The sequence below is a fragment of the Corylus avellana genome, chromosome 1 (genome assembly GCF_965113065.1).
Source record: "Corylus avellana chromosome 1, dhCorAvel1.hap1.2, whole genome shotgun sequence".
Taxonomy (NCBI): Eukaryota; Viridiplantae; Streptophyta; class Magnoliopsida; order Fagales; family Betulaceae; genus Corylus; species Corylus avellana.
The window spans coordinates 26126735-26150421 of record NC_142490.1 but is presented as its reverse complement, the minus strand read 5'-3'; the positions used below and the strand labels follow the sequence as shown (position 1 = coordinate 26150421).

Here is a 23687-nt window from a genome sequence, read left to right as displayed (position 1 = left end):
TAATTTGGTGACTTGTGAACAATGAATCATTAAATTGTTCAAACGTTAGAATTACTATCTCGACTCCCAAGTACTGCTAGAGGGGGCGTGAATAGGTGTATATCACAAATAATGCGGAATTAAAAATTAACACCTGCAACAATCAGTCACAAAAAATATGTAAAGCAATAAAGCATTTGACACAAGATAATTTTGGTTACAAAGCGGAAACCTAAAGAACCTCTTCAAGGAAAAACACTCCAGGGTTGCAGACCCAGGAAATCGTTTACTATAAAAGGAGGAGGAAATATAAGTTGCTCACACTTACAAAACCTTTGTAGTTGACACGAACTTGTCTAGAGAAGTGACCCTTCTTGCTCGGCTACCGCGGTAGTCCCCCCTGAACCTCTGGTACCCCTCTTATCGACTTTCCTTACCATAACCTCTAACAAGCTGCAAGTTACCTCGACTATTTACACACAAGTTGCTGAAAATAAATTACTGCACAACTCTAGGAGAGTATAGAGACTAAGCTCACAACATAAAACCTTTCCTAGCACACAAGGAAAAACTCACTCAAAGCACTTAGGATTTTTCTCTCAATTTCCTACTTTTGCCCTTTGTTTTCCTTGATCAAAATGAGGAGCATGAGTGCTTTATTTATAGTCAGTAATGAGATGCCCCTTCAGCTTCAATTAATGCAATTTCTTACAAAACGTTCGGACGGCTGAGCTGGCCATTCGGATGGCTTGAGTTCACGTGTTGAAGTGGCGACATGGGATAGCTTTCTCGGGATTCCCGCATGCATTTAATTCACGGTGCTAACCACCAACAAACTGACCGTACGGACGATCTTGATTGCCATTTGGATGGAGCAGTCATAAATGTTACCAACTCTCATGTCTCCTGGAAGCATTTAATCTATCGTCCATTTTCAATTGACCATTGACCATTTGCCGTTTGAACTCTGACTTTTACCGTTTGGACGTGGCGCATTTAATGGCCACCTACTCCAGTGTTTTCCATGAGCATTTAAGTTGTCGGCCACAATAGTTGTCCTCCCACACACTTCCGTTCGAACGGGGCTTCGAACGTGACTAGGTTACATGTGCTGTTGACACGTGGCAACCCTAGCTTTAGTGGTCCATTTTGAGGACTTAACAGAACCAGTATCATCTTTACCGTTCGAATGGTCTAAGAACGCCCAGAGAACCGAGCTCTCAGGAATTAGTACTAGAAGTCTTCATCCTGTTGCACATCTGGATGGTCCTTCTTGACGTTCGGACAATGGTTTCCTAGAACTGCTACCAGGTGCTCCTGGAGGTGCCAATTTACATGTTGGATGCAATTACAAGGTTTTGATCATATAAATTGGCCAATTACATATTTGACAAAAATATATAACAAACTCCCCCTTTGGCATTTCGATGATAAAAGCACTAAATAAAATATTGCAAAAATCTAGACAGAATATTTGCAATAAACATAAACTCCCAACAGTGGCAGAAATAAAATCAGCAGTCCAATAATAGACATGACTCCTCCTTAGTCATAACTACTCTCCATTAACCAATGCTACTCCCCCTTTTTATCACAAATGATTAAAGGGGCTGCAGAAATCATTCTCCATATTGGAGAAATCCCATCAACCTTGTTGCTTAAAGTAGTCCTTGAATGGAAGATTCCATTTGAGAGCCCATATCTGTCACCTGATCTGATAGTGCAGCAAATTTTTTAGGAAGTACAGATATGGCATTAGGAGGAATGAGGGCTTGAACAACTCATTGTAAGGCATGATGGACCATGAGCATTGGAAGACTCAGCCATGGTACCTACACACTTGACTCCAAGGTAGTATACAATCAACACATGATATGGAGTAAGTATAATCATGAAATAGCCAAGACAAGTGATATTGAAGTCTCAAAGACATCATTGAGGCATTTCATCAAACACATGCTGTACATGAAATTTAAGCATGTGAAAAATCAAATAAGACTAATGAACAATCATGCTTACATACACCTTAATCAAATCCTAAAGCATAACCACAATACAAATGAAGCATTTCAAGAAGAAAATGGAACAATGAGTTCAAAGACTTCATTTTGGCATTTTATCAAACATGTGGTATGCATTGAAAGTAGACATGTGAAAACTATTTCATGAACAATGAAAATACATGCCAAAGTACAACCCAAACAATAGCTAATACATATCAACAAGAAGTAGCTATTATTCTTACAAAGGGAGTACGAAAATTTCGAACCAAAATCGAAACCCAACCTTGAAAACCTAGGTTCCAAATCTTCTAGAAAATGTGACATGAGAGAAGATTGAAGCTTAGGAAACATACCTAGGCAGGGGCCATTCAGATGGTCACTTTGCACTGTTCGGATGGTGAGCCAGAAACAATGGGTTTTCTCCCCCTTACTCCAATTTCTCTCTTTCTTTCAACAAGGTAAGCATTTATCAAGATAAATACATTCAATTAATGATCAAGAAATGCTAATAAAAATAACTTCTTGTTGAATGAGCCGAAATATCCGAAGCATACAAGAATATCAAAAGATGAATGAACAATGTCATTTTTATACTTCATGCAATGCCAATATGTACCATCACTATCCATGCCATTGTGTTGTGTGTGACAAGCTTCAATTAAGAGCCAAACAATGCAGAAAAATAGATAGACAATGAAGCACAAACTTATAAACCGTATGAAGGAAATTCATAGCTTGTTTAGGTTAGAAGTCAAACCTTACTAGGGCCTAGCCACCTTCATCCAATACTCTCCCCCTAAGTCTTGGCATAAGGCTTAAAGCTACATCCGAAAATTTTCTTTTGTGGATGAGCCAAGCACAAAAGAATAGACACAATGAAATTTTCCTTTTTGGAATGTTATGGCATTTTGCACATTTCACTTTGAATTTTCTCTTTGAGAACGTGTCTTTCATTATAACAAAAGAAGCTCAAGACATGGGTTTGAGCTGGAGTTTTTAGGCTCTAGGTTCAACCAGCATTTGGTCAATTTAATCTACAAGAATCTCCATTGTATGCATATGGTTTGTCCATCACAACAAATTGATATGGATCGACATTCCTTCTTGAAACTTAAGTAATAGAATTAGCATGAATGAGATGTGCCACAATAACATATGCTTGAGTAGTCAAATAACGGTTCATTATAAAGATAATCAACCCAAGCATGATAAGTGTATTCCCAAGGGACATATGTTAAGATGATATCTCAAAAAGCATTTGAAGATCATTCAAGGAATGTATCCATCTTAACAACTCAAGGCGCCACACAATACCAACAACTTTCCCATTTTTTTTTTATTTTATATAAAAAAGAAGAAGTTATAGGAAGTAAAACAATAGATCAATACATGTAAAATAAAAGTCCTAAACATTCTAGGATACATGTATGAAGCAAAAGGCACATAACAAGAACATGCTTTACCCTTAAACTTTCATCATATCATATAGGTCCTCTATAGAGTATGATTTGGTTTAAAACTATTTTCTAGGCCTCCACTAGTCACCACATAAGTATGGACATAGGATCGGCATATAGACAAGAAACTTGGTGGTCCTCACACAACATTTTGTCCATACACTTTTCCAATACCACAACACAGAAATATCTGGTGAAGTCCTTTTTGATTGTTCCATAGAGTGAAACTTTCAAAGCAAACTTGTATATAGTGAAAAACTATAAACACAACAAGATGCTATATACTAATACACAACATGCAAAACTAAACACAAAACTACATGCTCTAGGATGTGAATGATAAGCAAGATATGCATTCCTAGGCATGTCATATGATCACCTAAGTTTAGGTAATATGACTACCACTCCCCCTTAACTAAAGAATGGTGTCTTCCTTCCTTACCCAAACTTTTTTAACTCCATGGACAAAAGTGTGTTTCCTGTCCAGATTGTTTGCCCTATGTAACATTCTCTTCATCATTGTACAAAACCCCTCAAAAACTTTCTTAGAAAAAGAAATTTTATTGTTATGCTCAAGGACTATGAAATTAAAACAATTTGGTCTTATGCGACCGAATTTGCCACAATGATGACAAGTAGGAATAAACTTTTGGGAAGGTTGTTTCCTGGTAGGGTAAACAATGTTGGAGTTGCTTCTAGGTAATGTTGTGCCAAATACTACCTAAATTAATAGATAATAATTGTTACATTTTACTCGCAAGTGCACAAGATCAAACGATAGTATAGTGCAGCGAATACGAGATCAATTCCACGAGGATTGTTGATTTTGCTTAGAATTAATTAAAATATCAACTTTGTCATGAAATTGATATTATGAAAATAAATAAAGATAAAGATAAAGGTAGGGCTTTGATATCCATCACTAATCATGCTCAAATAATATAACAATATGCCAATGATACAATTATATTATGAATACTTAATGTTTGCTAACCTAAGGGCATGTGTGTCTACTCTAATTTTTTTTTTCTTTCTTAAAGGATTTAGCATGGGTGTCTACTAAGTTGTTCTTTAAAAAAACATAAATCTATGAAAATCGACAAACACATGAGGCCTAGGGCGTGGGTGTCTACTCCTGGTTTCCCATGTTGATGAACCCAAGAACTCAGGGTGAAATTCTTTTGTTACTCTATTAAACCTAGGACTCGATCATCCAAATTAATTTAATTAACTAGTCTATACCACATGCATATAATGGCCAATCACACACATATGTGGAATTCAATAAAACAGAAATTAATCAAGTTAAGTAACACAATATGATTATCACAAAGGCGCCAATATTGAAATATTAAATAAAAATAATTAGGGCTTCAATCTAGCCCTACTAAAGTATTAGTTACACATAATTAAAATAAAGGGAAAAGAAAGAACCGAAAACCGCTCCTAGAAGTAGTTTCCAAATTCTCCTCTCCAAAGTTGTGTCTCAAGATCGATCCTCAATTGTGAGGCTTAGAGGTCTATTTATAGTACTTAGGAATACTCTAGAAATCCTAGAAACCCTAGTAAACTCGTGGGGTTTAGTCCTAGTGCAACTAGGACTAGAAAAACCCTAATATGAAAAGCAATATAAGACTGGCCGCAGCTTCTGGAATTCTCCAGCGCACGGGTGCTATCGATCGCAGCCCATGTGTTCTCAATCGCACGTCTGCGATCGAGTATCCTCTTGTGTGCACGAGCGCAAGGCTGCGCTCGTGCGCACTTTCCAGAATACTTTTGCTTGCTTCAAATTTTCTAGCTTTTTTCCAATTTTATTATCCTTTAAGCGTGATACTTCCGGAGATGCCTTCTTTTCTTCCAAAAACCTATAAAACAAAGAAAATACAAAAAGGAAATAAAATAGCATAAACTAACAAAAGTAAGGAATTAACAAATATAAGTTAAGGGATAAAATATGAATATTTTGGCACTTATCAGGTAAGAGATGCTCAGCATGAGAGTACTTACCTTTCTTACCTCTTGAGGCCGCAGTGACTGTTTTCTTCCTTTTGTTCAAAAATTGTTTTCCTCTTCTCCTCGAGGAACGAACAAGAACTGACTTACCTAAATCCAAGGACTCTTCCACGTTTATTGTTTCAACAAAAACTTTCTTAGAATTAAAAGCAAGGTTAGAGGAAGGAGCAACAATCTTGTCAAAATCAATCCCAGGTTTATCATAAGCAGATTTCTAGGAATTCAAAATTTTGTCAAGATTATCATTAGAGAATTTTTCAATAGAGTTTTGGACTCCTATAATTCATTCTCTAATGACTCAACTTTATTAGCAAGACCATGATTTTCAGATTTCCATGTTTTACACAAGTCAAGAGAACCACTCAATTCGCCGATTAACTCATCTTTATCATGTTCAACCTCTCTAAGTTTCTTTAGATTCTTAGAATTAATTACTTGCAACTCAGAGAATTTCTCAAACAACAAATGATGTCTCTTGAAGATCAAGCTCATTTTCAGAATCATAAACAAAATAATACAATTTATCAGAAGACATGGTTTCACAAAAAGTATTATCAACAGTTTAGAAACAATCAAGAGTTTGAGATGTCTAGACAATAGATAGGATCACACTCAGGAATTTAATCTTTTAACTGAGTGAACCCGTTATGATACCAATTGAGAATTACTATCTAGACTCCCAAGTACACCTAGAGGGGGTGAATAGGTGTATATCACAAATAATGTAGAATTGAAAATTAACACATGCAACAGTCAATCACCAAAAATATGTAAAACAATAAAGCATTTAACACAAGATATTTTTGGTTATGAAGTGGAAACCTGAATAACCTCTTCAAGGAAAAACCACTTTGAGGCAACAGACCCAAGAAATCGTTTACTATAAATGGAGGAGGAAATACAAGTTTCTCACACTTACAAAACCTTTGTAGTTGACACGAACTCGTCTAGACAAGTGACCATTCTTGCCCGGCTACCGCGGTAGTCCCCCTAGAACCTTTGGTACCCCTCTTATCAACTTCCCTTGCTTGAACCTCTAACAAGCTACAAGTTACCTCCACTGTTTACACACAAGTTGCTGAAAATAAATTACAGCACAACTTTAGGAAAGTATAGAGACTAAGCTCACAGCATAAAACCTCTCCTAGCACACAAGGAACAACACAACTTTAGGAGAGTATAGAGACTAAGCTTACAACATAAAACCTCTCCTAGCACACAAGGAAAAACTCACTCAAAGCACTTAGGATTTTTCTCTCAATTTCGTGCTTCTGCCCTCTGTTTTCCTTGATCAAAATTAGAAGCATTAGTGCTCTATTTATAGGCAGTAATGAGATGCCCCTTCAGCTTCAATTAATGCAGTTTATGACTAAGGGGGTGTTTGGCAAATGGGATGGCCTAAACACTGTAGTTGATGTAGATTGATGTGAAAAAAAGTAAGAATGTTTGGTATAAAAAAAATGAAAAAGTGGTATGGAAAGTGAAAAAGTTTTGTTTTGTAGTGATTTTTTTATTTGAATAATAATAAAAAGTGAATGATTTGATATTAAAAGTAAAAAAGTTAGAATGTTTTGATGTTGATTTTTTTGGGAAATGGTGATGAACAGTGTTTGGCCCATCCCCATCCCCATTACCAAACAAACCCTAAATGTTCGGACGACTGAGCTGGCCTTTTGGACGGCTTGACTTCACGTGCTGAAGTGGCGACATGTGGACAACTTTCCCAGGATTCCCACATGCATTTCATGCGCGGCTCTGACCACCAACCAACTGACTGTTCGGACGGTCTTGATTGCCATTCGAACAAAGCAGTCATAAATGCTACTAACTCCTGTGTCTAATGGAAGCATTTAATCTGTCGTCCATTTTCAACTGACCATTGACCATTTGCTGTTTGAACTCCGACTTTTACCGCTCGGATGTGGTGCATTTAATGGCTACCTACTCCCGTGTTGTTTGCGAGCATTTAAGTTGTCGACCACAATAGCTATCCTCCCACATACTTCCGTTCGAACGAGGCTTCAAACGTGGCTAGGTTACATGTGCTGCTGACACGTGGCAACCCTAGCTTCAATGGTCCATTTTGAGGACTTAGCTGAATCAGCATCATCTTTACTGTACGGACAGTCTACGAACGCCTAGTGAACGGAGCACTCGGGAATTAGTACTAGAAGTCGTCATCCTGCTGCACATCCGGATGGTCCTTCTTGACGTTTGGACGATGGTTTCCTTGAGCTGCTACCAAGTGCTCCTAAAGATGCCAATTTACATGTGGGATGCAATTACGAGGTTTTGATCACCGAAATTAGCCGATTACATATTTGGCAAAAATATCTAAAAAAACATCGCTATTTTATAATAGTGATGTGTGAATTGTGTTTCTATTTCACACATCACTATTCGTGTGTGAATAGTAACTACTATTCACGCATCAGTATTCATGTGCGAGTAGTGACGTGTGAATAGTAAGTGATGTGTGAATAGTGATGCATGAACAGTAAGACGTTTCAAAATTTGAAAATACTGGTGCCTAAACAATTTCTACTTTCTCACACTCAAAAAATCAAAAAAATTATACTTTCTCACACACACGTAAAACATTTTTTAAAAAAATAAAAAATAAAAAATAAAAAATAAAAAAACACATGACCGACAGCCACACTTGGGAGAAGGGGTGGCCCATGAGCCACCCTCAAGGCTGGGGGTGGCCCCACGCCTAACAAGGGGTGATTGCATGTTCTGGCAACCACCCCTCTAATATATATATATATATATATATATATATATATATTTGATTGAAATTATTGTTTTTATAATTTTTTAAAGAGTAGTGACGTTTGAATAGTGCAAAACGGCACCTTTTAAAAAGTGTCATGCACTGTTCAAATGACACATTTTAAAAGGTGTCGTTTTGCTGAAAATGACACCAAATAGTGTCATTTTGCATTGTTCAAACAACACTAGCCAATTTTCTAGTCTATGCACTTTTTGTCATTTGAAAAAAGACACTATTTGAACGTCACTAGACAAATAATGACGTTTTTTAGGCAAAAAAAAAAAAAAATTATTTGTGAGTCATTAAACAACAAAATTTTTGTAGTGCCAATTTTTTGGTCTTCGGGGCATTTTTCTTAAGACCAAGGTTTCTTGGATCTAATTTTAAACTGTGTGGTCGGGTGTGCCAAAGATGCCGCAATAATAACAAGTAGGAACAAACTTGGATTTGATCAACTTCCTAGAAGTTATAGAATTGGTCTCATTAATATGAAAAGCAGAATTTCACTTATCCAATCCAGTTACCTCAGATTTGACTTCAGTAGTCTGGGTTTGACTTCAGTAGTCTAGGATAACTCAATCATTAACGAAAATTAAAATACATGGATAATTAAAATAATAATTTTATTAATTTTCTCCCGCACCAATGTTGCAAATAAAAATTTAGGAGTGATGATACAAATTACGCCGGGCGTGCATGAACAGTCATGCACACCCATGCAATTTTTTTTTTTTTTTTAATTATTATATTTTAATATTTTAAAATATTAAATCACCCGGACGGCGTGATGTTTTTCATCACTCAAAATTTAGTACATTTTGATGAGTTTTTGCTTTTTATGTTATAAAAGGATTTTAAGGGCTATAACATTTGTTTTTGTTAATTAACCTTGGTTCTATTTAGCTCGGAACTTGTACAAGAAAAGTGAAACGTGCATCACTAGGCTCTTGGGTTTTGAGTGGCTCAAATAAAAAGCTAATGTCCATTAATATCTCTAGCAAGTGATGATCATTGGAGTCTTGAAAATGAATTTTCCAACCAATAAACAAAGTCCCCCACTATGTTCTAAATTACTGCCACTGTGATACAACTCAACATAGCGGCTCCCCCTGACATGACAGGACAGCGATATTGGTGTTCAAAACATATGGAAATATATCCATGTGCTTCTATATATATTACCATCCCAAGCGTTCTGAGCAGTACAATCCAAGCATGGGAGTTTTCAGGCAGGCAATGCTTTCATTGCTCGCAATATTCCTACTCTCCTTGTCATGGCAAGCATTTGGATCACCTTCTTCTTCTTCTAGCTCCTTTATTCGCTGTCTTTTGAGCCATTCTCAGCCCTGTCATCCAATCTCTCGAGCAATATATACTCCCAACAATTCCTCCTACTCCTCTGTTTTGCAATCTTACATCCGAAACCTTCGATTCAACACCTCCACAACCCACAAGCCTTTCCTCATTCTCACTGCTCTGCATGAATCCCATATCCAAGCAGCCGTGCTTTGTGCTCAAAAGCATAATCTGCAGATGAAAATTCGAAGCGGCGGCCATGACTACGAGGGCGTCTCGTACGTTTCCCAAGTCGCGTTCTTTATTCTTGACATGTTCAATCTCCGTTCCATTCACATTGATGTGGGGAGTGAGACCGCTTGGGTGCAGGCCGGAGCAACTCTCGGCGAAGTTTACTACAGAATTGCTGAGAAAAGTAAGAAACATGGTTTTCCGGCAGGTGTTTGTCCGACTGTCGGTGTCGGAGGGCATTTCGGCGGCGGCGGTTACGGCAATTTGATGAGAAAGTACGGCCTCTCGGTGGATAACATTGTTGATGCGAAGCTAGTTGATGTTAATGGCAGACTTCTTGACAGAAAATCCATGGGAGAAGATTTGTTTTGGGCTATTCGAGGCGGCGGAGCAGCGAGCTTCGGCGTCATCCTTTCGTATAAAATCAGGCTCGTTCGCGTACCGGAAACGGTAACTGTTTTCCGGGTAGCGAAGACATTGGAAGAGAATGCCACCGACATCGTACATAGGTGGCAGACTGTTGCAGATAAGCTGGATAACAACCTTTTCATCAGGCTATTTCTGGACGTGGTAAATATTGGAACCCATGGGAAGAAGACCGGCAGGGCTACGTTCCTCGCCTTGTTCCTCGGAGACTCCAAAAAACTTGTCTCCGTCATGAGCAAGAGCTTCCCCGAAATGGGTTTGAAGAAATCGGATTGCAATGAAACGACATGGCTCCAATCCGTGCTTTTCTGGACCAACTTCCCCCTCGGCACCGCAGACGACGTTTTGCTCCGTCGAATACCTCAAACGTTAACTTACTTGAAGAGGAAATCGGATTATATGAAGGAGCCCATTTCAAAGGAAGGGTTGGAGGTTATTTGGAAGCGATTGATTGAGCTGAATGCCGTGATACTCATATTCAATCCCTACGGCGGAAGAATGGGTGAGATTCCGGCTGAGGAAACTCCGTTCCCACATCGGGCGGGGAATCTAGCGAAGATTCAGTACGTAGTAAATTGGAATGAGGCCGGGAAGGAGGTGACGGATTACTACATAAACTTGACGAGAAAGCTTTACCGTTACATGACTCCATTTGTGTCCAAGAATCCAAGGGAAGCATATTTCAACTACAAAGATCTTGACTTGGGCATCAACCATAACGGCAAGAAAAGCCACCGGCAAGGAAGAGTTTATGGGATCAAGTATTTCAAGGGTAATTTCAAGAGGTTGGTGAAGATTAAGACAAAGGTTGATCCTGGAAACTTCTTTAGGAATGAACAAAGCATCCCTACTCTTCCATATTCACGGAAGTAGCTTAATTGGTGTCTAGAATTTGTTGTTTAGTTAAATCATTTCCTGAAAACTTAGTTGATTATTGCAAAATAATTGAAGTCTTCGTTGGAAAAACTAAGATATGTCGAAGTAAAATGTGTTTAAAGTTTTCGTCAGACTATGGCATGGACTTGCAGTTCTTTTCATTTCTAGAATGACGGACAAACCCATAAATGAGCTGTCCTGAATGAGTAGTATTCGAAATAATTTGATGTTTCTTGCTGTCAAAATCAGTATCTCTTTATGTTTGTCGTCCCAAGTACCCGGCACGCACAGACTATGCTCAGAATCAGTAGGCCTCATATCTGTCTAGACCATCAAACAAATTAGGGAATCACGATGTCTTAGGTGTCATGTTAAAGTGAGGGCAAATGCTATTTTTCATTTTCCTCACCATCTTCTCTCTCTCTCTCCTTTTTTTTTTTTTTTTTTTTTTTTTTTTTTTTTAAATCTCAAAATGTTGGAAGAGGGAAGATGGTGGGGAGATGGTGAGGGGAATTTTATCAAGTTTTAATTTTTTATGTTATATGTTAATGAAGATTCCGAGAGGTAGTGACTTAATAATTTGAGAGATGTAATTTGAAAAAGAAAAAGAAAAGACGGGATAAGAGCTTGTTGGGGTGTATCGGTGGGGGATAGCTCCAATGCCTAGCTAAGTCAGTTGAGGGTTTTTCACATAGGGACAAAGTGAGCAAAGAGAGATTGAGTGTGATTAACCAAATATCTGGTTGGAGCTTCCCTTTTATAAGCATCAAGTAGCGATTAGTGTCACTGAATTCTAGGCCCCATGTTCCTGAAGATTCACTGTGCGCAATGCTGAAGTGGTGGATAATGGGATCGTGGGTTGCTTTAGATCATGGGATCGTGGAGTCTGACGATGTCTTGGTCACGTTCGTGCAGAATGTGGGTTGGTGCTCTTAGTTCGGGCACGTTTACACGTGGCTCAGCTTGGCGCTATATGCTTTGCCATGTTCATTGTGAACGTGGCTTTCCTCCATTAACTGCTGGTTTCCCATTTTACCCTTTATTGGCTAGTATGATAAAGATTTGGGCCTCTTGTTCATGGGCCTGCCTAATAGTGTTGGTTTGGGGGCCCATTTTGGCATTGTGGCTGATCAATTACCCAACACTTACTCCCTAATTTCCTTGTCTGAGTTGACTATGAAAATTTTATGCTTTCAGAATGGATCGTTTTTTGTTTTACCGACCTATGCTCGGTATTGACTTTTTTCTTTGATCAGTCTTTTAAGACGAATGATGTGGTCTTTTGTGTGCAAATAGGGCCGGCAATTTTGACACGACCCGCGAATCCGACACGAACACGACACGAAAAAACAGGTATTGGGTTTGGGCTAATCGGGTTCGGGTCGTAATCGGGTCTACCCGATTAAGACCCGAAAATTTCGTGTCTGGCGGGTCGACCCGCCAGACCCGCATAGTATCCGGGTCTGGTGGGTCTGGCGGGTCGACCCGTCAGACCCGGTTTTTTTTTTTCCTTTTTTCTGGACCCGGCGACCCGGTTTCTCGCCTCACGCTGTCACGCACGCACGAAATGGGTCTCACCTCAGTGCCTCACTACCTCAGACTCCTCAGTCCTCACGTCAGTGGACTCAGTTTACTTTACTCTTTTGATTTTTGAACTAAAAGTCTAAGACTCTAAAAAATAAAAATCAGTCTCTCTCTCGACTCTCTCAGTCTCTGTAACGTAACCAAACCGGCTAACCCTCTCCCTGACTCCCTCTCACCGGTCTCTCCCTCTCCCTCCGTCACCGACACAGGCGACAGTCCGGCTCACCGTCTCCCACTCGGCCACTCTTGACTCTCCCGATTCTCCCTCTCTCTCTCGGGTCTCCACAGTCCACAGCTCCACTCTCCCTCCTCCGCTCCTCGCCGTTAGGAACTTAGGTGCCTAAGCCTTAGGCGTTAGCAAGAGCCAAGAACGGACCTCACCGTCGCCGACTCGCCGTCCTCACCGAGTCACCGTCGCCGTCAGACCGACTCAGACGCAGCTCTCTGTCTCTCGTGGTATGTCTCTTACTCTCTCTAGGATTTTTTTTTTTTTTTTTTTGTAAGTCTAGATTCTGATTTTGATTGTTTGAATTTTTTATATATATTGTAGACTCTGATTTTGAATCTTGGATTGTTTGAATTTTTGATATATATTTGTCTTTCAAGCAATTATGTGATATTATACGGTTTAGGGTTTATACCTTAATAGCTTAATTACATTTTTTTACTATATATTAGTGTACATAATTTTGCTAAATCATTGATTGAATTTGCATTGTTGAACAATTTATGGCAAATATGGCCAAAGCAATGATTTTTTTTAATTAAAAATAAAGATTTTAAAAACTTAAAACTGAAAATAAAATTGGGGGATTAAAAGTAGAATGGAACTTCATAAAGAGAGAGAGAGAGGAAAATAAAAAAGATATTTAGATTAACCATAGTTGCTTATTGCAAGATTTGGGTTGGATTATTTTATTTCACTTAGCTATATAGCTTTTAATTTATTCTTAAATATTCAATTTATAGTTATATAGCATATAGTCATTAGTCATATACTTTAATAGTTTAACTAATGATTATGTAATTTATGTGTGTAGATGAATATTGAAGAAGTTCTTGAAGATGCATTCGACATTGATGACGATGTGGTCGAATTACCGTCACTAGGAGGTGACTCTGTTTCTGTGGGGACTGGCCCGACTGGGAGTAACAAAAAGGGAAAGAAGCGGAGGAGGACCTCAACTGTTTGGCAATATTATGATGTCGTTCCCAATACTGATCCAAATGACCCGGAGGTGTGGGCAAAATGCAAGACATGTGGTAATAAGTACAAGGCTCGAAGTTCATATGGAACTGGGAATTTGAGAAAGCACATTCAAGTTTGTGGGGGGGCAAACACTCGTGATGTTGGGCAGATGCTCTTAGCTGGGAAAGCAGGATCTCTGTCAGTAAGTGGATCTAAATTTGATCCCAAAATATATAGAGAATTGTTGGTTGCTTTGATTATTAAGCATGATTTGCCATTTTCATTTGTTGAATATGATGGTTTAAGACAATTACATCAGTACTTGCGTGGTGATGTACCCTCTATATCTATAAATACTGCTAAGGCAGATTTGGTTAAGATGCATATGAGGGAGAAAGAAAAGATTAAATCTATGTTGCATGCTTGTCCTGGGAGGATTTGTTTAACATCTGATATGTGGACGTATTTGACAACCGATGGATATATGTGCCTTACTGCACATTTTATTAACAAAGATTGGGTATTAACTAAAAGGGTGTTAAACTTTTCTTTTATGCCCCCACCACATGATGGTGTTTCTTTGAAAGAAAAGATATATGATTTGCTACAAGAGTGGGGGATTGAGAACAAGATTTTTACTATAACATTGGACAATGCTTCTGCTAATGATCGTTGTGTTGACTTTTTAAAGCAAACACTGAACATTAAGAAAGCCCTTCTTTGTGAAGGTGAGTTCTTTCATATGCGTTGTTGTGCCCATATTCTTAACTTGATTGTGCAAGATGGATTAAAAGAAATTGATGATGCTATCGAAAAGGTTCGAGATAGCGTAAAGTATGTTAAGGGATCACAAGGGCGAAAACAAAAATTTCTTCATGCGGTAAATCAAATGTCATTGGACAGTCATAAGGGGTTAAAACAAGATGTGCCAACCAGATGGAATTCTACTTATCTTATGCTTGAGAGTGCTATTCATTATCGTAGTGCTTTTAGTTATTTGGCGATGACTGATTCAAACTATAAGCCGCATTGTCCTAGTGCACTCGAGTGGGAAAAGGTGGGTGATATCAGTAGTTTCTTAGCTTGCTTTTATGAAGCTACATGTGTTTTTTCTGGTACTAAGTATCCTACTGCCAACCTATACTTTTCCGTAGTTGCCATGATTTATTTATCCTTGAAGGAAGACCTTGTGAGTGAAGATGAGCATAAAAGATTAATGGCAACTCAAATGATCTCTAAATTTGAGAAGTATTGGTTAGAATTTAGTGCAGTGTTGGCCATAGCAGTTATATTAGATCCTCGTTACAAGCTTCATCTTGTAAATTATTACTATACGAAGATCTATGGAGTTATGGATTCTATACAATTCGAGAATGTTCGTGAGAAAATTAAGAACCTTTTTATGGAGTATAGTGCTTCTTCTAATACTTCAAGTTCAAGCTCCATAACTGCTCGGCGCCCCCAAGTACCTAGAGCAAAACTATCTTGGCAAAAGGTGAATAATATCATTAATTTCTTATCTTTTTTGTAACTTAGTATATATATATACTCAATTATTTATGTTTATATTCTCTTTGTTTCATACTTTCATGTAGGACTATTTAGCATTTGCTGGAGATGATATTAATTTTCAAAAGAATCAATTGGACATTTATTTGGAGGAGCCTAGGTCTGTCGATTTGGATGATACATTTGACATCCTTTCATTTTGGAAAGGAAATCAATTTCGCTATCCTGAAGTAGCTGCTATGGCTCGTGATGTTTTGAGTATTCCTGTTTCAACTGTTGCTTCGGAATCCACTTTTAGCGTTGGTGGACGTGTGATTGATCAATATAGGAGCTCACTCAAGCCTGACATTGCTGAGGCATTAGTTTGCACCAAAGATTGGTTATATGGAGATGAAGGTAATATTAGTTATTTCCATATTTAATTTCTTCGTTTATGTGTATTATTTTTTTATTACACTATAATAAAATAATACTAATTCTTCTTATTTTTTGATATAGAACTCACACAAATGAAGTTGGACTTGGATGGCAAAGAAGATGATGTTTTGACAGTTTCCTGTGACATTCCAGATTCATCTGGAGCACAATCTATTAATATTTCTTAAACTGATCATATTTGTAGTGTTTTATAATTTATATCTTTGGACTTTGATTATATGGGTGGATCATGGATGCCTTCATGGATCCTTAAGTGGAGTGGCATAATAGACATTGGCTCATGGGAACCTAATTTGTATTTTGCAAGGAATTATGAATCTAATGTTGATGTAGTTTTGAGTTTTGTTTCTTTTTGTATTTATTATTTTGTTTTTGTTAGCTTTTTTATTATTATTATCTTTTTCTTTATTGCTATGATGGAAATGTTGACACATTTTAGTTTATGGACACAATTTAAGTTATTTAACCCATTAATACTTGCTTTTGGGTTGAACTAATTTGTTTAAATTTTATGTCTTTGACTTTTTTGTTGGTTAAAACTAAATGCCATTTTTCATTCAAAAAAAAAAAAAAAATGAAATTCTAATGTCTACTAATGAAGAACTCTCTATTAGAAAGAAAAGATAGTTAGCCCTTGCATGGGAGATCTCGACCATTTTTTGGATTCTTTCGGATTGGCTAAGGTTTCCAGGGTGAGGGTACAGAGGAGATTCTGGGGAGAATCTAGGTATGAGTTTTAGGCTAAATCCTGCGGATTCTGAAGGAGTGAAGCAGGCTAAAGAGACTGCCATGAGGCAGAGAAAGAGAGTGTTTTGAAATTTGGCCATTTTGTGAGGTGGGGTTGAGCCTGCTAAAGCATTAGCACCTCTATTACTTATATTTTTTTTTTTCAAGAAGTTTTAATGGCCATAATCACATACTTAAATAGCTTAATTAAAATCCTTCTAAAATATGAGTTCAGACTTTTAAGCATCCTAATAATTCTATATAAATTTTTTTTTTAAAAAAAATTGAATAAAAATGGACCATGTGATTTTTCAGTCTTATAATCCCTTAGTATCCATGGTTGGAATAAGACTTTTGGTATACAAGGCATTAGCAATCAATTTTTTTTCTATAAAACTGAAGGGAATCTAAAGCAAATTAAGCAATCATCTCATAAATATTGTCTAATCCAGACAACAATTGCTTTAATTTTACAGCTGTATCAAATTCTGCATTATATTGCACATCCTTTTAGTCTTTCTTAGGAGAGGTAGATAATTAAATGTAAGCAATGAATTACAAAATGACAAAATTAAATAAGCAAATGATAATTGTTAATTGTAGATAAAAATTAAATAACTTTATTTAAGTTGAAAAAAAGAAAAGTGGTTGTTGATTAGGGCCTTTAGGGGGAACACAGGCTACACGCGCTGGGATGTGTATGTGAACGCCAATTGATTTGTGGATGTGAAACATCAACTGAATATCCAAATTCCAATTTTTTTTTTTTTTTCTTATTCTTTATTAAAGCCTTTAATCTCTTAGAACTCAATTTTTTGCATTGACTATATTGATGTATAATGTATTAGTATTATTATTACAATTTTGAATTTTAATTTTTTTTTTTAAAAAAAATTATAGTTTAGGGTAATCGGGTCGTGTCGGGTCGTGTCTATCCGTTTATACCCGGTTATTTTAAACGGGTAAAACGGGTCGTGTCGGGTTACCCGGTTATTTTCGTGTCGTAATCGTGTCAAACCCGATTACCCGTTTAGCTAAACGGGTCGTGTCTGGGTATAGGCTAATCGTGTAACGGGTACCCGCGGGTCATAATCGGGTCGTGTATGGGTACCCATTTTGCCACCCCTGTGTGCAAAAATACAATAATAAAATTACTACTCCCAATAGAACGAATCTTTATAGGATAGGACTATATAGAGGGTATTGAACCTCAATGACTGCGTATGTGTTGTTATCAAGCTTGTTAAGATCAAATATAACTTAATTAAAATAAGTTTGTTTTGATTTTGTTTTTAAACTAAATGCATAAGAGTAAAAGTAAAAATAAATAGTGATGAGAGATAGAATAGGGGGTTGATTTCACCACTAACCGAATAACAATGGTCAATCATAAATTAATAAGAGAAATTCATATTAAATATGAAATAGGGCCCGTCTCACTCTAGTAGTCAAGAAATTACCATCATTAAGAAATAAGTATAATCCATCTTTAGTTGGCATGAACCGTTCACTTAACCACTAAGATGCGGTACGATCCGTCTTCCCTAGGTATGGACTATCTAATTCCTTAATAGGATATATGATGAGTGCCAAATATTACATATTTGGGCCCCTTAATTTATATTAATTAATCATTTAGCTGTGTTGTTATCTAATGTTTTATTTTAGTTTTGTGTTTTAGTGTTTTGTAAGTTGTTGAAGAGAAATTGCAGCTTTAAAGGGAAAATTGCAAAGTTTGAAAAAAAGAACACTTTGAGAAGGCGTAAATGATGTGGTTAAGTTTAACCAAATCAAGGAAATGATTAAATCGAAATTTCTCTAATTGGAGTCAAAATCGCATTAGATTCAAATTCAGATTCTGCACATATCTCAGTATTTTGACCATAACTTTTCGTTTAAGTATCAGATTGAGGTGATTCTAGCAGCATTGGAAAGCTAACTCAAAATACTACAATTTATTATGAAATAAGATTTTCCTAATTCGGACATTTTCTATGCAAAAATCATGCCGTAATATAAGAACGCAAATTTAGACGAATCCTATTCCGATTTGAACTCCAATTGCTTCCTAATTTGATTGGGAGACAGACCTCTGAATTTCCTAGGATTACTAGGGCTTCTAGGACTTTCCTATGCCCTATAAATAGACCTCTATGCCTTTAAGAAAAAGAAACAAATCCCAGATAACAAAATTTCACAGTTTTTCTCCTTAGTTTAGTTTAGGTTTTATTTTTATGTGGAGTTAATTCCCAACAAAGGTTGCGGATGAAGTCACACCGATGAAGAATAACATTGCTTTATTATAAGTCTTTATTATTTTGATTTTATTGGTTTTATATTTCAATTATTTTACTTATTTCATTTGTGTTGAATGATTTTTTGATATCTTTTGTGATTCAAGGATACACTAGATGATTTAGGATAATTTCACATAATTGATTGCTTGGTTTCATATGCCTAAAAATTGGATATTCCTTGTAATTTGTTCTTCGGATACATTTGGCATTTCAATTAAATTTGGATTCCTTTTGTAATTTGGTCAATGAATGGATATATGAGATGCTTTTGATTAATTCTTTGAAACATAGTAAAACATATCTAAGATTTTAATTGTGAGAATTTCGGATTGAATATTGATGATCATAGAGTATGTTATGATTTCGTGAGTATGAATTCCCAAACCTTAGTACCTTTATCTTTCATTTTACTTTATTTAGTTTATGTTGTCTTTTAGTTTTAAAAACCCAAATTCAAAACCCTTTTAGAACTAGGTTAGGACTTAATTAGTTTAGACTTAAATTTGTTATTAAAAAACACAATTCCCTGTGGGTTCAACCTCGCACTTGCAAAACATTATATTACAAACGATTCGTGCACTTTCGAGTATATTAAAATTGACACAACAATACACACAATCAAGGGAATAATATAACCCATCTTTGTTTGGCATGAACTGTCTACCTAAATTACACTAAACTAGGGTATAGTACAATCCGTCTTCCCTAGACATGACCTATCTAACCATCTTAATCATATGTCAATTAAAACCATCGTCTAACAATCATTCATATAATCACAGAAAATATGAAGGATTAAATTCAATCAATATAAAAGACTTTCTAAAACAAAAGAAGAATTCATAATGATTGAATATAAACATTAAGACAATTCTCACAATTATACAACCATCATGCATATAGAAAAATCCAAATTAAAATACAATTAATCCATTGTTACTTAGAAAGGGCTACATCAATGCCTTATTACATAATTAGCGGCTCATCCTGGTGCTGAGATGCCCTCCTAGTGCTGGGATGCCCTCCTGCTATGTTCCTCTTCTCTTCAACTCTCCAAGCCTTCAAGAAGATTTTTTATATCTAAAACTAAGCTCCCCTCTCTATAAGGCTTAGAGGTCTATTTATAGGAGTAGAAGAAGCCCAAGAAACCCTAAAAGCCCTAGGAAAACCGTAGGTCAGTCTCCTAGTCCAAGTAGGAGACAGAAATCCTTGTCCCAGGTGGATTTGGAGTTCTTGCCGTGTGTTGGACTTTGAGTGCGCTCGAGCCCAACGGGAATGCTCTCGAGCGCATGTGCGCTCGAGCTTAGTTGTGGGGGCGCTCGAGCTAAATCATGCACCAATAGAGCCACTTTGACAAAGAATCATGCAATAGATATCATTAGAAAAATATAGTATCACCTTAAATCAATATCATTTTCACACTCCCTTGCCAAAAAATATTGCGCCCCCCTCAAAAAATTTGGAGGAAAGATGTAAAAAGAGTATTGCAAGAGAAGATTTGAAGGTAGTCGAACATAGTTTCCTATGTTTTGTTACAGGAAATTGGTTTCCAAACCAATATATATATATATATATATATATATATATATATATATATATATATATATATACACACGCAAAGCAATCAACTCCAAAGCCACGAACGGGGCGATAAGAACCCACAAATTTCCGAAAGTTACATGTTTTCTGATACTTTAAACCGTCAAAGATGAAACAGATAGTTAGGATCAAACCACCGGTCAAGTACCCTTCAAAATAAATGTAATTCCACAAACCTTTACCACATCAATTGCAGAATCAAAGACTTGATATCACGCCAATTAAACCATTGATTCCACAGAGAGGAAGTGAGGAACCAAGAAACCTTCGTTCTTATAAGTCAACCACATAAAGTAATTTGACAAAAAAAGTAAAAAATAGCAGAAAGAGAATATATTTCGCAAGTGCCACTATTCAACAATCAAAATCATATATCAGGCTTAAAATTCCAATTAACAGCAAATCCAATGCAAATTAATCTGTCAAAAGCCACAGTATTTTTCAAGATTCACGCCCTTAGATCAAACACAATCAAACCAAACCAAAAGAAAAAAAAAAAAAATACCCACAAGATTACTCAAAAAACCATCCAAACCCACAAAATTCCTATAATCTTAAAAAACGTAAAAACCCACGAATTGTGAACCTCTACCCTTCAGACAATTGACACTCACAAACCAGTCATTTCCATTAGAAACTATCAAATGCTGGCAAACTTTTATATGTTAAATTTAAAGCAATACCTTATCAGAAAAATCTAGAAGGTTTGGTTGAGGATGCTCAGCAAATCTGGTCCCCGGTCACTCCACCACCTCAAGAAAGGGTCCCAAGCCTGAATTGCATAAGAGAAGAACCATTAAACGAAATACACGGTGGAGGATGAGAGAGAGGGAAAGAATAATAACAAACCTGCAGGTTCTAGGATGCTGGCCCAACGTGAGTGCCTATTGAGACCCAACGTGAGTGCCGATTGCAGTTAAGATCAGAGGGAAACGTGAGAGATGAAGAAGAGGGAAAGGTGAGAGACGAAGAAGAGGGAAAATTCCTAATCTGCAGAGACAAAGTAGAATAGGGGAAAGAGGGAAAAGAAAATTAGGGAAAAGGGAATAAGGCCAGCGCCAAAAAATTTTCAGTCCAACGCCAAAATGTTTTGTGCCAGCGCCAAAATGTTTCACGGGTGACCCAACTTGAAATTTTTTTTTTTTTTTAAAAAAAAGTTATTTTAATTTTTTTAAAATAATTTTAATTAAAATTAAGGGTAAATTTAGAATTTTATAAAGGTATAAGGCTATAAAGGACATTTTATCATTTTTAGGGTAAAAGATAATTGACGTGATATTTATCTTATAATTAATTAATAATTGAACATTTTAAGATAATATATATTTCACATTTTAATGCCAAATCCTAATGGAGGGAGATATTGCGTCAAATTATATGTTCGATGAGTGAAATATTAAATATGTTTTTATTATTAAAATATTAACTACAAATTCAAAATTAATACATTTTTAGTATAAAATATCATTAAGGTGATATTTATCTTATAATTAATTATTAGCTTAAATTTTTAAGATATGTAGTAATTTAACATTTTAACGCCAAACCCGAATGGAGGGGGATATTGCATCAAATTCGATGTTCGATAGGTGAAATATTCTTGAACTTGTCACTATTGATATAACAAATATATAAAGATAATACAAAATCCAAAGAGTTTAATAGATCATTTGATCGCATTACGATTGATGAGACTAGTATGTACTAGTATCGATCGGAATTGATCTTATCAGATGTTCGATTGAACCTTCAATCATTTCAAGTTCTATTGATTGTATCCCGATCAATATAACTAATGCACTAATATAATATAAAATGCTTAGAGTTCAATTAAATGTTCAATCAAACATTTAATTTGTTTAAAGTTTGTTCGATCATTTGATCTTATTATGATCGATCGAATGAATGCACTAGCTAGGACCAATCGGATGTATGATCAAACATTCAATTTCAATTGTTTCAATCATTTGTTCGTATCACGATCAATCGAACTAATTCATTATGATTGATCGGATATTCGATAAAACCTTCAATTTCAATTGTTTCAATTTTGATCGATCATTTAATCCTATCACAATCGATCGAACAAATGCACTAGGATCAATCAGATGTTTGAACGAACCTTTAATTTCAATTGTTTCAATTTTGATCGTCACTTGATCCTATCGCGATCAATCAAACTAATTCACTAGGATCGATGGGATGTTCGATCGAACCTTCAATTTGTTTCAAGTTTGATCGATCATTTGATCTTATCATGATCAATCGAACTAATTCACTAGGATCGATCGGATGTTAAATCGAATCTTCAATTTGTGTCAAGTTTGTTGCGTGACTACAATAAATTGAAATTAATTTATTTTTTTCACTTTTTAAAATTAATTTTAATTTCAAATTAAGAGAAAATTTATAATTTTATAAAAGTTTTGAGGGTATAAAGGACATTTTATCATTTTTAGATGCTCAATTGAACCTATAATCTTCAACTTTCATTTGTTTTTTATTTTTTTATTTTTCTACAAGACCATTAGCGTCCACTAAATTGGACGCTAACACTACAAAAAAAAGGGACAGTTTTTGACGTGGCAAACAGTAACCCAACTTTTGCCACATCAATAATTCATGACGTGGCAAAAGTGGCACGTCAACAAATTTTTTTTTGATGTGTTGAATGTGACACGTCAATATTTATTGACGTGTTACATACAACAACACGTCAGGATTTCCTAATGTGTTAATATTTGACACGTCAAGAAATTTAAATTCAATTTAATTTTTAAAATTTTTTTATTTAAATAACTTAATATTTAAATATTTATTGACGTGGTAAATTTTGACACATCAAGAAATATATATATATCAGGTTTATTTATATTATATATATTTCATCTAATTTTTGTTTTTTATTATGAAGGATTTTTAAATGAAAATGAGACTCAAAATCTTTCCAGATCTTTATTAAATAACTCTGTTGCCGTATTTTAATTATTTGTTTTAAAAAAAATATTAGATAACAAAATTTAATTTGTATATGTATAATTGGTATATGTTGTCATATATTAAGAGATATATTCCAACCCATTTAAATTTTATAAAACTAGTTAATGCTCTTGTCTCTTATATGCAATGCTTTCACTATATATGGTTATTATATGTGCTTTGTATTCTTTAATTTATGGTTATTAATTAATATTACGTAACAAAATATATATGGCTATTAATTAATAATAAAAATTATGCAATGCTTTCACTATATATGGTTTTTTGAAGAAGTAGGACTTTTATTAC

General features: G+C 35.8%; 1 long non-coding RNA gene and 1 pseudogene across 2 annotated transcripts; one reads left to right on the top strand and one right to left on the bottom strand.

The window, feature by feature from the left end:
- Positions 1 to 214: 214 nt before the first annotated feature.
- LOC132171866 (uncharacterized) lies at positions 215 to 21483 on the bottom strand. 2 transcript variants are annotated; one of them, XR_009439083.2, is made up of 4 exons: positions 21249 to 21483; positions 21083 to 21171; positions 2336 to 2429; positions 215 to 1818 (listed from the first exon to the last, which is right to left on the bottom strand). It is a non-coding gene; the product is annotated as an uncharacterized LOC132171866 (long non-coding RNA). The 2 variants fall into 2 exon arrangements; XR_009439084.2 differs by having other exon boundaries at positions 2336 to 2425.
- On the top strand, positions 9383 to 11364 carry LOC132171732 (berberine bridge enzyme-like 8 pseudogene; annotated as a pseudogene).
- Positions 21484 to 23687: the final 2204 nt, after the last annotated feature.